Raw genomic sequence first — 14102 nt, forward strand, 5'->3', positions numbered from 1 at the left:
TCCCAGTCCAGAGCTTCCGGCGACAGTTCCCAGTCCAGAGTTTCCAGCGACAGTTCCCAGTCCAGAGCTTCCGGCGACAGTTCCCAGTCCAGAGCTTCCGGCGACAGTTCCCGGTCCGGAACCTCCTGAGACGGTCCACGGTCTGGAACCTCTTGAGACGGTCCACGGTCCGGAGCCCCCGGCTACGATCCACGGTCCAGAGCATCCAGCGACGCGCCCCGTACCGGAGCCGCCCCCGATGGTAGATGCCCACCCGGACCCTCCCCTATTGAGTCAGGTTTTGCGCTCGGAATCCGCACCTTTGGGGGGGGGTACTGTCACGCCCTGACCATAGAGAGCCTGTTATTCTCTATGTTGAGGCTGTCTCTTATACACATCTAGATGTGTATAAGAGACAGGTTTAGGACCCCCCCCCGATGGTAGATGCCCACCCGGACCCTCCCCTATTGAGTCAGGTTTTGCGCTCGGAATCCGCACCTTTGGGGGGGGGTACTGTCACGCCCTGACCATAGAGAGCCTGTTATTCTCTATGTTGGTTAGGTCGGAGTGTGACTAGGGTGGGTCATCTAGGTAATTATATATCTATGTTGGCCTGGTATGATTCCCAATCAGAGGCAGCTGTTTATCGTTGTCTCTGATTGGGGATCCTATTTAGGTCACGTTTCGTTTTTCTTCTGTTTTGTTGGGTGAGTTTCTTATTTATTAAACATGTGAAATTCTACGCACGCTGCGCCTTGACCCAATAATTCTAATGATCGTGACAGTCGGCCTTGTTAGGATCAGTCGCAGAGATGGGAATTCTACCTTTATCATCAGTCCTATTAGCCAACGTAAAACAATAATAGACGAACTACGATCAAGTTTATCCTACTAACGGGACATCAAAAACTGTAATATCTTAGGTTTCACCAAGACGTGGTTGAACGACGACATGAATAACATACAGCTGGTGGCTTTTAAGCTTTTTCAGCAGGATAGAACAGCTMCCTCTGGTAAGATAATGGGTGGCGGTCCATGTATAATTGTAAACAACAGCTGGTATACTAAATCTAAGGAAGTCTCAAGGTTTTGGTCGCCTGAGGTAGAGTATCTCATGATAAGCTATAGACCACACTATTTACCAAGAGAGTTTTCATCTGTATTTTTCGTAGCTGTCTACATACCACCACAAACCGATGCTGGGACTAAGACGACACTCAATGAGCGGCCATAAGTAAACAGGAAAATGCTCATCCAAAGGCGACGCTCCTAGTGGCTGGGGACTTTAATGCAGGAAAACTCAAATCCGTTTTTACCTAATTTCTACCAGCATGTTAAATGTGCAACCAGAGGGAAAAAAACTCTAGACCACCTTTACTCCACACACAGAGACACGTACAAAGCTCTCCCCCGCCCTCCATTTGGCAAATCTGACCATAATCTATCCTCCTGATTCCTGCTTACAAACAAAAACTACAGCAGGAAGCACCAGTGACTCGGTCAATAAGAAAGTGGTCAGATGAAGCAGATGCTAAGCTACAGGACTGTTTTGCTAGCCCAGACTGGAATATGGTCCGGGATTCTTCCGATGGCATTGAGGCGTACACCACATCAGTCACTGGCTTCATCAATAAGTGCATCGATGATGTCGTCCCCACAGTGACCGTACGTACATACTAGAGGTCGACCGATTAATTGGAATGGCCAATTAATTAGGGCCGATTTCAAGTTTTCATAACAATCGGTAATRGGCATTTTTGGACACCGATTATYGCCGATTACWTTGCACTCCATGAGGAGCCTGCATGGCAGGCTGACTACCTGTTACGCGAGTGCAGCAAGGAGCCAAGGTAAGTTGCTAGCTAGCAATAAACMTATCTTATGAAAAACAATCAATCTTAACATAATCACTAGTTAACTACACATGGTTGATGATATTACTAGTTTATCTAGCTTGTCCTGCGTTGCATATAATCGATGCGGTGCCTGTTCATTTGTCATTGAATCACAGCCTACTTCGCCAAACAGGTGATTTAACAAGCGCATTCGCGAAAAAAGCACTGTCGTTGCACCAATGTGTACCTAACCATAAACATCAATGCCTTTCTTAAAATCAATACACAAGTATATATTTTTAAACCTGCATATTTAGTTAATATTGCCTGCTTACATGAAATACTTTTAATGAAAGAAATTGTGTCACTTCTCTTGCGTTCTGTGCAAGCAGAGTCAGGGTACATGCTGCAGTTTGTGCTGCTTGGCTCGTTGCGAACTGTGTGTAGAGCATTTCTTCCAAACAAAGACCGTAATTAATTTGCCAGAATTGTTCATAATTACGACATAACATTGAAGGTTGTGCAATGTAACAGCAATATGTAGACTTAGGGATGCCACCCGTTAGATAAAATACGGAACGGTTCCATATTTCACTGTGTCACGGCTGATGAAAGAAGTGGACCAAAGTGCAGGGTGGTGAGCGTACATTTTACTTTTATTTTAATGTCGCCAACAAAACAAGAAACAAAATAAATGACCGTGAAGCTTCCGAGGGCTATAGTGCCACTAACAAAGTCAACTACCCACAACGAAAGGAGGGAAAAAGGGCTACTTAAGTATGGTTCCCAATCAGAGACAACGATAGACAGCTGTCCCTGATTGAGAACCATACCCGGCCAAAACATAGAAACACAAAYTCATAGAAAACAAAACATAGAATGCCCACCCCAAATCACACCCTGACCAAACCACATAGAGACATAAAAAGTCTCTAAGGTTAGGGCGTGACACACTGAAAGAATAAACGTTTTGTTTTTGAAATGATAGTTTCTGGATTTMACCATATTAATGACCCAAGGCTCGTATTTCTGTGTGTTATTATATTATAATTAAGTCTATGATTTGATATTTGATAGAGCAGTCCGACTAAGCGGTGGTAGGCAGCAGCAGGCTCGTAAGCATTCATTCAAACAGCACTTTCCTGCATTTAACCAGCAGCTCTTCGCTGTGCTTCAAGCATTGCGATGTTTATGACTTCAAGCCTATCAACTCCCGAGATTAGGCTGGCAATACTATAGTGCCTATAAGAACATCCAATAGTCAAAGGTATTTGAAATACAAATGGTATAGAAAGAAATAGTCCTATAATTCCTATAATAACTACAACCTAAAACTTCTTACCTGGGAATATTGAAGACTCATGTTAAAAGGAACCACCAGCTTTCATATGTTCTCATGTTCTGAGCAAGGAACTTAAACGTTAGCTTTTTTACATGGCAAATATTGCACTTTTACTTTCTTCTCCAACACTTTGTTTTTGCATTATTTATACCAAATTGAACATGTTTCATTATTTATTTGAAGCTAAATTGATTTTATTGCTGTATTATATATTAGGTTAAAATAAAAGTGTTCATTCAGTATTGTTGTAATTGTCGTTATTATAAATATATAAAAATCGGCCGATTAATCGGTATCAGTTTTTTATTTTGGTCCTCCAATAATCTGTATCGGTATCGGCGTTGAAAAATCTGAATCGGTCGACCTCTATTATGTACCCCAACCAGAAACAATGAATTACAGGCAACATTCGCACTGAGCTAAAGGGTAGAGCTGCTGCTTTCAAGGAGCGGGACTCTAACCCAGAAGCTTATAAGAAATCCCGCTATGCCCTCCAACGAACCATCAAACAGGCAAAGCATCAATAGAGGACTAAGATTGAATCATACTACACCGGCTCCGACACTCGTCGGATGTGGCAGGGCTTGCAAACTATTACAGGCTACAAAGGGAAGCACAGCCGCGAGCTGCCCAGTGACACGAGCCTACCAGATAATCTAAATGACTTCTATGCTCGCTTTGAGGCAAGTAACACCGAAGCATGTATGCATGAGAGCATCAGCTGTTGTGGACGACTGTGTGATCACGCTCTCCGTAGTCGTTGTGAGTAAGACCTTTAAACAGGTCAACATTCACAAGGCCACAGGGCCAGATGGATTACCAGGATGTGTACTCCGAGCATGTGCTGACCAACTGGCAAGTGTCTTCAAATGTCGACATTTTCAACCTGTCCCTGACTGCGTCTGTAATACCAGACCACCATAGTCCCTATGCCCAAGAACACTAAGGTAACCTGCCTAAATGACTACCGACCCGTAGCACTCACGTCTGTTGCCATGAAGTGCTTTGAAAGGCTGGTCATGGTTCACATCAACACCATTATCCCAGAAACCTTAGACCCACTCCAATTTGCATATCGCCCCAACAGATCCACAGAGGATGCAATCTCTATTGCACTCAACACTGCCCTTTCCCACCTGGACAAAAGGAACACCTATGTGAGAATGCTATTCATTGACTACAGCTCAGCATTCAGCACCATAGTGCCCTCGAAGCTCATCACTAAGCTATGGACACTGGGACTACACACCTCCCTCTGCAACTGGATCCTGGAATTCCTGACGGGCCGTCCCCAGGTGGTAAGGGTAGGTAACAACACTTCCGCGATGCTGATCTTCAACACAGGGGCCCCTCAGGGGTCTGTGCTCAGCCCCCTCCTGTACTCCCTGTTCACTCATGACTGCATGGCCAGGCACGACTCCAACACCATCATCAAGTTTGCCGATGACACAACAGTGGTAGGCCTGATCACCAACAACGATGAGACAGCCCAAGCCCATAGGGAGGAGGTCAGAGACAACAACCTCTCCCTCAAAGTGATCAAGACAAAGGAGATGATTGTGGACTACAGGAAAAGGAGGACCTAGCACACCCCCATTCTCATCGACGGGGCTGTAGGGTAGCAAGTTGAGAGCTTTAAGTTCCTTGGTGTCCACATCACCAACAAACTAACATGGTCCAAGCACACTAAGACAGTTGTGAAGAGGGCACGACAAAACCTATTCCACCTCAGGAGACTGAAAAGATTTGGCATGGGTCCTCAGATCCTCAAAAGGTTCTACAGCTGCACCATCGACTGGTTGCATCACTGCCTGGTATGGCAACTGTTCGGCCTCCGACCGCAAGGCACTACAGAGGGTAATGCGTACGGCCCAGTACATCACTGGGGCCAAGCTTCCTGCCATCCTGGACCTCTATACCAGGCGGTGTCAGAGGAAGGCCCTAAAAATTGTCAAAGACTCCAGCCAGCCTAGTCATAGACCGTTCTCTCTGATACCGCACGGCAAGCAGTACCGGATCGCCAAGTCTAGGTCCAAAAGTCTTCTCAACAGCTTCTACCCGCAAGCCGTAAAACTCCTGAACAGCTAATCATTGCGCTACCCAGACCCCTCTTTTACGCTGCTGCTACTCTTTTTATGTTCTATATATTGTCACGTAAACTCTACTTACATGTACATATTACCTCAATTACCTCAACTAACCGGTGCCCCGGCACATTGACTCTCTACTGCTGCTGTTTAATTATTTGCTACTTATATTTTCAATTTTTTCTTAATACATTTTTATTCTTAACTTCTTAAAGCATTGTTGGTTAGGCTCTTGTAAGTAAGCATTTCACTTTAAGGTCTACACCTGTTGTATTCTGCGCATGTGACGAATAAACATTTATTTGACTTGAAATTGGAAGGCTAATTTATTCAACATGAAGAGCCGGACGATTTCGAGGTAATAACTTTTTGTGTTGCATAATGGTTTGCTGGAGGAACCTGTTGAGAATGGGGTCGTAAGTTCATTCACTGAATTGAATATTGATACTATGGATATGAATTGCATATATGCTTGTCAACAACAGCACGTTTCTGTTTTATTACCTGTTGTCTAATCGGGAAGGGACTGTTACCTATATCTCATGCATTATAATAATAGCGGAGAAGCAATTGCGATAGAGCTGTGAACATTATCATAATTGATAACTAAACATGGGTATTAATTATTGCATGATGAAACAAGGCTCCAACAGCAATGAATTGAAGTTGTGGGCAGGAAGAGGCTCTTGTAATGTGAATTATTTTGGCTCCCACCAAAATGTGTCTTTTCCCTTGGGAATTGGCTGATGTATTTTATACATTTGGCGCATTCCATTTTAAAGTCATGGACATTTAATAGGGGTACAGCAGACAGAGAAGAGAAAGTTGTCAAGTTTGTTTTTAACCTTACAATAGAGGTAAACGCAGAACGTTGTTTGAGAATGTTTTTTACGTTTTTTTATACTGGAACGAATAGAAGAGTTACCATGATTTAGTCTGCGGGTGTAAGTGACTGGTGCTTGCTGCATTCGAAAGGACTGTAAGGGATGAAGTGGGTTAAGTTTGGTGTAGAGGTATGACAAAGTTGAATGTGGAGATGCTCTTTGACAGTTTCTAATTATTGTTGCTCGGTTTTGTAGTTAAGGTAACACCAGTGAATTTATTTGAGCAGTAAGGTAATGTAATTTAAAACGATAATCTGTTTCCATTACGTGGAACAGTATCAAGTAATTGAAGTGGATTGCAGTTGGTTTTGACTATTACAATCAATCAAATCAATTAAATGTATTTATAAAGCCCTTCTTACATCAGCTGATGTCACAAAGTGCTGTACAGAAACCCAGCCTAAAACCCCAAACAGTAAGCAATGCAGGTGTAGAAGCACAGTGACTAGGAAAACTCCCTAAAAAGGCCAGAACCTAGGAAGAAACCTAGAGAGGAACCAGGTTATGAGGGGTGGCCAGTCCTCTTCTGGCTGTGCCGGGTGGAGATTATAACAGAACATGGCCAAGATGTCAAATGTTCATAGATGACGCAGCAGGTCAAATAATAATATAGGTCAGCACTCAGGAGTAAAAGTCAGTTGGCTTTCATAGCGATCATTCAGAGTATCTCTACCGTTCCTGCTGTCTAGAGACTTGAAAACAGCAGTCTGGACAGTAGCACGTCGTGAACAGGTCAGGGTTCCATAGCCGCAGGCAGAACAGTTGAAACTGGAGCAGCAGCATGGCCAGGTGACTGGATAGCAAGGAGTCATCAGGCCAGGTAGTCTGAGTCATGGTCCTAGGCTCAGGTCCTCCAGAGAAAGAAAGAAAGACAGAGAGAAAAAGAGAGAATTAGAGAGCATACTTAAATTCACACAGGACACCAGATAAGACAGAGAAATAGCCCCGACACATAAACTACTGCAGCATAAATACTGAAGGCTGAGACAGGAGGGTCAGGAACACTGTGGCACTGTCCGACGATACCCCCAGACAGGGCCAAACAGGCAGGATATAACCCACCCACTTTGCCAAAGCACAGCCCCACACAACTAGAGGGATATCTTCAACACCAACTTACCATCCTGAGACAAGGCAAGTATAGACAAAGATCTCCGCCACGGCACAACCCAAGGGGGAGCGCCAAACCCGGAACAGAAGATCACGTCAGTGATTCAACCCTCTCAAGTGACGCACCCCTCTTAGGGACGGCATGGAAGAGCACCAGTAAGCCAGTGACTCAGCCCCTGTAATATGGTTAAAGGCAGAGAATCCCATTGGAGAGAGAGGAACCGGCCAGGCAGAGACCGCAAGGGCGGTTCGGTGCTCCAGTGCCTTTCCGTTCACCTTCACACTCCTGGGCCAGACTACACTCAATCATAGGACCTACTAAAGAGATGAGTCTTCAATAAAGACTTAAAGGTTGAGACCGAGTGTGCGTTTCTCACATGGATAGGCAGACCATTCCATAAAAATTTAACTCTATTGGAGAAAGCCCTGCCTCCAGCTGTTTGCTTAGAAATTGTAGAGACATTAAGGAGGCCTGCGTCTTGTGACCGTAGAGTACGTGTAGGTATGTACGGCAGGACCAAATCTGAAAGATAGGTAGGAGCAAGCCCATGTAATGCTTTGTAGGTTAGCAATAAAACCTTGAAATCAGCCCTTGCCTTAACAGGAAGCCAGTGTAGAGAGGGTAGCACTGGAGTAATACGATCACATTTTTTGGTTCTAGTCAGGATTCTAGCAGCCGTGTTTAGCACTAACTGAAGTTTATTTAGTGCTTTATCCGGGTAGCCGGAAAGTAGAATATTGCAGTAGTCTAACCTAGAAGTGACAAAGCATGGATACATTTTTCTGCATAATATTTGTACAGAAAGTTTCAGATTTTTGCAATGTTACGTAGATGGAAAAAAGCTGTCCTTGAAACAGTCTTGATATGTTCGTCAAAAGAGAGATCAGGGTCCAGAGTAACGCCGAGGTCATTCACAGTTTTATTTGAGATGACTGTACAACCATCAAGATTTATTGTTAGATTCAACAGAAGATCTCTTTGTTTCTTGGGACCTAGAACAAGCATCTCTGTTTTGTCCGAGTTTAAAAGTAGAACATTTGCCGACATACACTTCCTTATGTCTGAAACACAGGCTTCCAGGGAGGGTAATTTTGGGGCTTCACCATGTTTCATCGAAATGTACAGCTGTGTGTCATCCGCATAGCAGTGAAAGTGACCATTATGTTTCAGAATGACGTCACCAAGAGGTAAAATATATAATGAAAACAATAGTGGTCTTAAAACGGAGCCTTTCAGGAACACCGAAATTTACAGTTGATTTGTCAGAGGACAAACCATCCACAGAGACAAACTGATATCTTTCTGACAGATAAGATCTAAACCAGGCCAGAACTTGTCCATGTAGACCAATTTGGGTTTCCAATCTCTCCAAAAGAATGTGGTGATAGATGGTATCAAAAGCAGCAATAAGGTCTAGGAGCACGAGGATCGATGCAGAGCCTCGGTCTGAAGCCATTAAAAGGTGTCTGCATTTGGGTCTCGCCTTGTGCCCTTATTGTACAAACTGGCCATGACAGACGCAGCAGACTTGGACCAGCTCGTCACATTGTCTCCCTGCAGGGAGCCACCATTGGGAGGCATGAGGAGCAACTTCGGGACCTCTTGGAAGGGCTTCGTTCCCTGACGGAACGCCACGACCAAGGGTCCAAGGCTATAATGGAGCAGATCTGTGAGTTAGCTCATAGGCAGCCCGCCACCTCTGAGACCTCCCAACCACTCAGTAACCTTTCTACTACTAGTGGATTTGTTCAACCTACCCTGGCTCCCTGAGAACCCCGCTTACCTCCTCCGGAGCATTATGCAGGCGATCCTGGTACCTGCCGGGCATTCCTTTACCGATGCTCCCTCATTTTCGAACTCCAGCCCTCTTCGTTCCCGTTGGACCGATCAAAGATAGTGTATTTAATTATGCTAATGTCAGGAAGGATGCTGTCCTGGGCAACGGCTGTGTGGGAGCAGCAATCCGCTGTGTGCCATAGCCTGGAGGAATTCACGGCAGAATTGAGGAAGGTTTTCGATTCTCCGGTGCCCGGGAGGGAGGCTGCTCGAAAACTACTGCAGGTACATCAGAACGTCCGTAGTGTGGCAGACTACGCAGTAGATTTTCACACATTGGCCGCCAAGAGTTCCTGGAATCCGGAGGCTCTGTTTGACACCTTCCTCCACGGACTATCAGAGGGGATAAAGGATGAGCTCGCAGCTCGAGAAATACCACGGGACCTCGATTCCCTCATCGTCCTGGCGATTAGGATTGATGGGCGCCTACGAGAATGCCGGTGTGAGAGGAGGTCGGGTCTTGGGAACACTCGCTCGTCTGCTGATGCTGGCACACGTCCTAAGGAATCCGGAAATCCCCGAAGTGTGTATTTCCGAAGAGATCCGAAAACACCCGAGGTTCCCCGGGAATCATCGGCGACGGGTGAGTTGGATACTCCTGAGCCCATGCACTGGGAGAGCTAGGTTATCGTTTGGGGAATGCTCAGTAGGCTGAATTCTAACTGTCTGTACTGTGGAGGGGCGGGACATTATATAGCCACTTGCCCTGTTAACCTCTCTTAGGGTATGTGGGATCGGTAGCGTCTCACCTCGTCAACAGCCAGTGAAACTGCAGGGCGCCAAATTCAAAACAACAGAAATCCATAATTAAAATTCCTCAAACATACATGTATTTTTAAAGATACACTTGTTGTAAATCAGCCCACAGTGTCCGATTTCAAAAAGGCTTTAACGACGAAAGCAAACCAAACGATTATGTTAGGTCAGAGCCAAGTCACAGAAAAACACAGCCATTTTCCAGCCAAGAGAGGAGTCACAAAAAGCGAAATATAGATAAAATGAATCACTAACCTTTGATGATCTTCATCAGATAACTCATATGGACTTCATGTTAACACAATACATGTATGTTTTGTTCGGTAAAGTTCATATTTATATCCAAAAATCTTAGTTTACATTGGCGCGTTATGTTCAGTAATTCCAAACATCCGGTGATTGTGCAGAGAGCCACATCAATTTACAGAAATAGTCTCATAAATGTTGATGAAATACAAGTGTATACATGGAATTTTAGATCCACTTCCCTTAATGCAACCGCTGTGTCAGATTTCAAAAAAACTTTACGGAAAAAGCAAACCATGCAATAATCTGAGTACGGCGCTCAGACGAAAATCAACCCAAAGAGATATCCGCCATGTTGGAGTCAACAGAAGTCAGAAATAGCATTATAAATATTCACTACTCTTTGATCTTCATCAGAATGCACTCCCAGGAATCCCAGTTCCACAATAAATGTTTGTTTTGTTCGATAATGTCCTCATTTATGTCCAAATTCCCCTTGTTGTTCGCGGATTCAGTACACAATCTAAACTCACGACGCGTGTGCAAGTCCAGCGGAAAGTTCGTAAGAACATGTCAAACGAAGTATAGAATCAATCTTTAGGATGTTTTTAACTAAATCTCAATAATGTTCCAAACGGAGAATTCCTTTGTCTTCAGAAATGCAATGAAACTCAAGCTAACTCTCACATGAACGCGCATGTCAGCCATGGTCAGCTCATGGCAGACCTTACTCAATCCCCTCTCATTCGCCCCCACTTCACAGATAGAAGCATCAAACAAGGTTTACAAAGACTGTTGACATCTAGTGGAAGCCTTAGGAAGTGCAACATGACCATTTCCACTGTATCTTGGATAAGCAAAGAGTTGAAAAACTAAAAACCTCAGATTTCCCACTTCCTGGTTGGATTTTTTCTCAGGTTTTTGCCTGCCATATGAGTTCTGTTATACTCACAGACATCATTCAAACAGTTTTAGAAACCTCAGAGTGTTTTCTATCCAAATATACTAATAAAATATGCATATCCTAGCATCTGGGCCTGAGTAGCAGGCAGTTTACTCTGGGCACGGTTTTCATCCGGACGTGAAAATACTGCCTCCTACCCCAAAAAAGTTAAGAAACTATTTTCTAAGTACTCTGGTGCGCCAGACTGGGAGCCCCCTAATTTCCATCACCCACCCACCTTTTTTTGTGATGCTGKTGTGGGGAGACCAGTCTAAGTCTCTTTGGGTGCTCATTGACTCGAGCTTATAAAAGTTCTATGGATSCTACCATGGTTTCTGAATTAGGTATTCCCAKTCAACTTTCTCTGACCCCATGGATGCAAGGGCACTGGACGGCCACTCTATTGGAAGAGTCACCCATAGCACAGTGCCCGTTCATCGTCCATCCGGATCCGTCCCGTCAATTTGTGGTAGAGGTTGATGCTTCTGATGTTGGAGTYGGGGCCATCCTGTCCCAGCGATCTGTTCAGGACCAAAAGCTCAATCCCRGTGCTTTCCTGTCCCATRGTCTCAATCCTGCAGAGAGGAACTACGACGTAGGCAACCGAGAACTCCTAGYGGTCAAGATGGCGCTGGAAGAATGGAGGCACTGACTGGAAGGAGCAGAGCAGCAATTCTTGGTTTGGACCGACCATAAAAATGTGTAATATCTCCGTACAGCCAAGCAACTTAACTCCAGGCAGGACCAGTGGGATTTATTGTTTATAAGATTCAACTTGACCATTTCCTACTGCCCAGGGTCCAAAAATGTGAAGCCCGACGCGCTCTCCCACCTATAAAGTTTCTCTGCCACACCCCCGGTCTTCGAAACCATTCTCCCCACCTCATGTCTGTTGGGTTGGGTTATTGAAACCTTCGCTGCCAGCCTGAACCTGAAGGGGGCCCAGCTAACTGGTTGTTTGTCCCTAACTCAGTCCTGTCCCGGGTCCTGGAATGGGCTCATTCCTCCAGGCCGACCTGTCATCCAGGTTCCCGTCGTACCCTAGCCTTCCTCTGACAACGTTTCTGGTGGCKCACCATGGTTCCTGACGTCTCTGCTTTCGTCGCCGTGTACACTGTGTGCTCAGAACAAGACTCCACGGCAAGCTTCTTCTTGCCTCCTTCAMCCACTACCTGTCCCTCATCGTCCCATATCTCTCTGGACTTTGTCACTGMGRTCCCTTCGTCTGATGGCAACACTGTCATTCTGACGGTAGTGGATCAGATCTCCAAGGCCGKCCATTTCATCCCTCTCCCCAAACTACCTTCTGCCAAGGAGTTGGCCCAGCTTATGGTGCAGCACGTCTTCCGGATCAACTCAGTTCTTGTCTCAGGTTTGGAAGGCGTTCAGCACCCTTATTGGGTCGTCGGCCAGCATGTCCTCTGGATTCCATCCCCAATCCAATGGCCAGTCGGAGCGAGCTAACCAGGACCTGGAAACCACCCTAAGATGCCTGGTCTCAACCAACCCCACTACCTGGAGTCGACAACTGGTCTGGGTGGAGTATGCCCGGAACACCCTTCCCTGTTCAGACACTGGACTCACCCCATAGAGCACTCAAAAGGGGTGCCTCAGCCTCCGCTCTTCCCAGAGCAGGAGGTCAACGTACCCTCGGCCCAGATGTTTGTCCGCCGCTGTCGTCGTACTTGGAGAAGAGCTCGTACTTGGAGAAGAGCACTGCTACCACATTGGGCAGAGGGTATGGCTTTCCACACGGAACCTGCCCCTTCGGGTGGAGTCCCGCAAACTGTCCCACCGTTTCATTGGTCCTTTTCCCATCTCTAGAGTCCTTAGTTCCACTGCTGTCCGTKTTTTGTTACCCCGTACCCTCCGTACCCTCCGTATTCACCCTAATTTCCATGTGTCTAGGATTAAGCCCAWGTCTCACAGTCCTTTGTCTTCTGTCAACAGGCCCACCCCTCCTCCCCGTGTCATCGATGGCCATCTGGCATACACGGTGAAACGCCTCCTGGGTGTTTGACCACGGGGCAGGGGTTACGGCCCGYAGGAGAGGTGCTGGGTTCCCYCTAGAGACATCTGGATCCAGCCCTTATCGCCGACACCCTGGTCAACCAGGTATGCCCCCGGGTAGGAAGCCAGGTGGCGCCCTTATAGGGGGGGTACTGTAATGCCCTGKTCTGTTMCACCTGTCCTTGTGCTTGTCTCCACCCCCCTCCAGGTGTCGCTTATTATCCCCGGTGTATTTATGCTATGTAAATTAATGTCTAGAATTCTAAAAGTTGGCAAATGACAGGAGTGGCAAGGAATTGAATGTTAGCTWAAAAGACTGGTACCTAGACTAATTGCTAGCTAGCTAACTTAGAAACCAAACAAATCTATCTGCCATTCCGTTGGCCAAGACAACCAGATATATTCAATAAAAATTCAATGAGTTATCAAACAGACAAAGACATTGTTAGGAAATAATTGTAAAACACTTAAATCAACTAAGTATGTACAATATTTACAGACTAAATAAAATACAACTTTATTTGAAGTGTGTTTAAAGTTTGATTTAAATAGATTTTTGGTTGAGATGTAGATGTGAATCCAACATATGAATTATTGATTCACACTTGAATTAAAACCAGACTAAGTCAGTGGCTCAGATGGAGCTATGCAAGCATCTTCCATAGAGATCCTATTAAATAAATAAAAAACTCAACGTTTCAGAGTGGGCTGAAAATGGCAGCCAAATTGGTCAGAGAGAAATCTAAACCAGTCTAATTGGGATAAATGGCAGTAGAGGTGTAATCCTGATTTTACCTATGCAGGAAAATAAAAGTAAGGCATGTGATATATCAGAAATTGTGTAATAGAATTATTGTCAARCTAAAATATTGTCATATATTATGAATACAGTTTATAKAGGTTTTATACCAATTTTCTGTCTAAATTGCCTCTTAAATATATGTAAACAGACCATAAATGTCTCAATTCTTGTTTTCTTGGAAAGCTGAGTGCTATTATATGATACAATATCAGTATTTGTTGCATTTAAAACCGGTCTAACTCCTATCATCAACTGATTTCAGTCATTGTAT

Source organism: Salvelinus sp. IW2-2015, linkage group LG31, assembly GCF_002910315.2.
Source record: "Salvelinus sp. IW2-2015 linkage group LG31, ASM291031v2, whole genome shotgun sequence".
In the NCBI taxonomy this organism is placed as follows: domain Eukaryota; kingdom Metazoa; phylum Chordata; class Actinopteri; order Salmoniformes; family Salmonidae; genus Salvelinus; species Salvelinus sp. IW2-2015.